Source organism: Gallinula chloropus (genome assembly GCF_964237585.1).
Source record: "Gallinula chloropus genome assembly, chromosome: 3".
In the NCBI taxonomy this organism is placed as follows: domain Eukaryota; kingdom Metazoa; phylum Chordata; class Aves; order Gruiformes; family Rallidae; genus Gallinula; species Gallinula chloropus.
Window position 1 is genome coordinate 73537245 of NC_140087.1, and position 4738 is coordinate 73541982.

The window sequence follows — 4738 nt, forward strand, 5'->3', positions numbered from 1 at the left end:
GTACTTGATCTTGTTCAGCTGGGTTGGTGGGGGAGCACTGTTACTGGGCCGCTTATTTGAAGTTGTCTGTGGCTGCTGCTGCTGCTGCTGAGGCTGCTGCTGAGGCTGCTGGGCCTGAAGAATGAGAAGACAGTAAAACAACTCATAAGCCTCTACCTACAAGACTCACAAGCAACCAGATACCGCCAGCATTTCACTGTTGCACTTGCAATTCACTCCTGCAGGGCTCTAGACTCATTGGGTGCATTTCCAGTGTACCTGCTGTGGTGGTTTGACCCTGGCTGGAGGCCAGATGCCCACCAAAGCCGCTTTATCATTCCCCTTTGCAGCTGGACAGGGCAGAAAATAGATCTCGAGAGGCTCAGGAGTCGAGACAAGGACAGGGAGAGAGCAGTCAGCACGCAGTGTCACGGGCAAAACAGACTCAACATGGAATTAAAAATGCATCTGATTTATGACTACCACCCCCAAAGAAAGTATCCAATGAAAACACAGTAGGATAATGAGGAAAAAAAACAAATCTTAAAACATCTCCCCCCACCCCTCCCTTCTTCCCAGGATCAACTTTGTTCACGATTTCTCTCCCTTCCCCCCCCCCACCAAGGTGGCACAGGGGGAGACAGGGATGGGGGTTTCGGTCAGTGCCTCACAAATTGTCTCCCTTCTTCTTGGGGGGGACATTCCTCACACTCTTCCCCTGCTCCAGCATGGGGTCCCACCCACAGGAGACAGACCTTCACTAACTTCTCCAGGCCGAGTCCTTTCCCACAGGGCTTCAGCTCTTCACCAGCTGCCCCGCTATGGGTCACTGCTATGGGGTGCAGTCATAAATCATGTAACGTCTCTCAGTCTCTCAGGCCCAGACTGCTCCAGCCTGGCCCTCCACAAAGTCACAAGTCCCCCCAGCAAACCTGCTCTGGCACAGGCCCTTTCCTCCGCAGGCTGCAGGTTCTGCCAGGAGCTTGCTCCAGCACGGGCTTCCCGCTCGGTCACAGCATCTTCCATATATCTCTACCTGCTCTAGTCTGGGGTCTTCCACAGGCTGCAGGTGAGGTCTCTGCTCCCCATCATCTTCCAGAGGCTGCAGGGAGACAGCCTGCTCCACCACAGTCTTCTCCATGGGCTGTAGGGGAATCTCCTCCGGCACCTGGAGCACCTCCTCCCCGCTTTCTTCCCTGACCTTGGTGTCTGCAGAGCTTTTCACATCTTCTCAATCTTTTCTCTGGTGGCTTTTTTTTTTCCTTAACTGTGTTATCACAGAGGTTCTGTGACCGTTGCTGGTGGGCTCGGCCTTGATCAGCAGCAGGTCCACCCTTAAGCCAGCTGGTATTGGCTCTGTTGGCACTTGGGGAAGCATCTATCAGCTTCTTGCAGAAGCCACCCCTGTAGAAGCGCTCCCCCCTCCCTGCCTCCTAAAACCTTGCCACACTAACCCACAACACCTGCAAAATGAACATCAGTTGTACTCGTATCACAAAGAAACCAGAGCCCCTCGGCACACCAGGTACTAGGGATATGGAAAGCAGAAGCATTTCTTGCAGTAAGTTACAGGAGTTTGTTGACACAAAAAAGCAGAAATAACAGCTTTTCATGGTCCACACAGACATCTCTGTGTGCTGCTGCCTATTACAATGCTCTCTACAACACACAGCGGACAAGTTTTGACAACTAGCAAGTTGCTTCTTTTTCCTTGTGCAGGGAGCCACCCAGAAAGGAGGAGGCGGCTGCAAAGCAGCACAGAGTACAGAGCAGGCGTGACAGCCCTGGAAAGGCAATAGTGAAGACCACTAAAATCACCGTTGCATCCATAGGGCAGAAGCTGCTCGTCTATGAATCACCCAGGCCACACCCCAAACCTCAGGTCCCAGGCTGCTGGCTTTCCCAACCCATCCTGGCTGCTCCCTCCACCTCCACCTCGTCTAAGCCTCCCTGCTGTCAGGATTTCTCCTGCTGATTTGCTTTTTCCACATCACCCCTTTAGCCACACAGACTCTTTGCCTGCATTTCCCTCCAGGAGACAGACGTCCTCTCCACTTCTTGCTTGCTAAACAGCATGTACAGAAGCCCTTGCTTATTTTTAGCAGGTGTCCAGGGGTGGCCAGCAGGGACAGGGAGCTGATTGTCCCTCTCTACTCTGCCCTCGTGATGCCCCATCTGGAGTACTGTGTCCAGATCTAGGGCCCCCAGTAAAAGAAAGATGTGGAACTGTTGGAGAGGGTTCAGAGGAGGCCACAAGGAAGATCAGAGGGCTGAAGCACCTCCCCTACAAAGAGAAGGTTCAGCCTAGAGAAGAGAAGGCTGTGGGGGGATGTCACTGCAGCCTTCCAGTACCTGAAGGGAGCAGAGAAACAGGAAGGGAAATGAACTTTTTAAAACGGTAGACAATGGCAGGACAAGGGGGAATGGATTAAAGCTGAAGGAGGGAAGGTTTGGATTTGATATTAGGGGGAAGTTCTTTACAGACAGAGTGGTGAGGTGCTGGAACGGGCTGCACAGAGAGGTGGTGGATGCCCCATCCCTGCAGGTGTTCAAGGCCCGGTTGGATGGGGCCCTGGGGAACCTTGTATAGATCCAGACCTGGAGGTTGGTGGCCCTGCCTGTGGCAGGGGGGTTGGAGCTCTGTGATCCTTGGGGTCCCTTCCAACCCAGAACATTCTATGATTCTATGAACTCAAGCAAGTGTTTGCTCAGCTCAGCTCTTCTGCCCTTGCTGAAGCTCTGCTGGTCCGAGTCCCACTTGGGCCATAATGGCTCTATAAGCGACCCCTTACACCACACCAACCCAGTTCATGGAAAACAACATGGAAGAGGGCAAACATCCCTCCAGCATGCCTACAGCGGACAGCTCAGCAGGAGACAGCATGCAGGCCTCCCTGGCTCTGTGCATTAGCTCAGCAACGCTCCCTTCCTCAGCTCTGCCATCTCCTTCCTGCCAACACACCAAGCCAAGGAGCTGTGGGGTGAACCTGTTCAGGACACAACAAGGGATAGCGCAACGGGTGGGGAGTAGAGGGGGCAAAATCCTTGGATGTTACCCCATTCTCGCCCCCCTTTCCCCACAAACTTCTGGCTGCCACATACAGCACAGTGGTACGGACGCACACGGGTCAGCAGGACTCTGAGGCAAAGCACCGACAGCGCGGAAGGTCATCACAGCTCTCCTCCAAATGAAAACACGGACAGTCTCCTCCTGTGAGCTGCAGCTTTCCCAGCACAGCCTTACCCCAATGACTTCCAAAGAGGTGCAGCACAGCATCCACGGTGCAAGAGCAAGAGGCACCGCGCCCACAGCACGTGCGGGCTCAGCAAGGCGGGAACAGGGAAAGCGGCCTACATGGAGCCGCTGCGGCACAGATTAGGGCCCGGAAAGCAAGTGCAAAGGCTGCCTGAGAAAAACAGTGCCCAACACAAAACACCAGTTGTCCTGTCAAGCCATTACTTTGAACCAGAAATCAGAAATGTTTTAGTTCTGGGCTGGCTCTGCTTGAAGGGGGAATCTTAAGTGGTTCTATTTCAAAATCAGCTCCAAGCCAAGGTCAGGGAGGGGCAGGGGAGACAAGAAGATTTTAAGTCTCTTCGATTTAGACTTGATCTGATTCCTTTCATGGAGCAGCACTGTCCCACAATGAGAAGAGGGAGCAGGATGAGCCTGTCATGAAAATAACTGTGTGTGCCAGTGTGGTGGTTTAGCCCTGGCTGGAGGCCAGACGCCCACCAAAGTCAGTCTATTACTCCCCTTCTTAGATGAACAGGGGAGAAAATATATATTAAGAGGCTCAGGAGTCAAAATAAGGACAGGGAGAGAGCATCCTGTCATTGAATGACATGGGGAAAAGACTCAACACAGAGTGAAGGAAAGAAAACTACCTAATTTATTACACTACACTACAAAGAACAGTAAAAACTGGAGTTGGAAGCGTGACCAGATCTTAAAACAAACGCAACCAGATCTTAAAACACTTTCCCCCACCACTCCCTTCTTAGCAGACTTCAGTCAGAATTTTGCTCCCTTCTTCCCTCCCGTTCGCAGCACAGGGAGGGCAGGGACTGGGGAAAATGGGGTTCTTGGTAGCACCTTCCCCCCACTCCTCCATTCTAAGCAGACTTCCCTTTAGCCATGATTTTGCTCCCTTCTTCCCCCTGCTCGCAGTAGAGGGGGCAGGGACTGGGAAAAAATGGGGTTCTTGGTTACTTCTTCATGGAGCTGGTTTTCTTTTCCAGATCTTAAAACACCTCTACATCCCCCCCACACACACACACACACACTCCCTTCTTAGCAGACTTCACTCTAGTCATGATTTCACTCCCTTCTTCCCCCCGATGGCAGCACAAGGGGGCAGGGACTGGGAGATGGGGGCTTCGGTCAGACCTTTGCAAGTTGGTTTCCTTCTCAGCAAGGGGTGGGTGGGGGAGGCATTCATTACACAACCCTCCCCCTGCTGCACTGTGGGGTCTCACCCACGGGAGACAGTCATCCACGAACTTCTCCAATGTGAGTCCTTTCCCACCGGACTTTAGCTCTTTATCACAGTGTCTCTCAGTCCCAGTCCTCCATGGGGCCACAAGCCTCCCCCCAGCAAACCTGTTCCGACGCAAATATTTCTCTCTCATCTCTGTGTCTCTGATTCTCCTCTTGGCTGCAAGTGCTGGCAGGGGCTTATCCCAACGTAGGGTCACAACATCTTCTCTAGGTCTCCACCTGCTCCATCCAGCATGAAGCCCCTCCACGGGCTGCAGG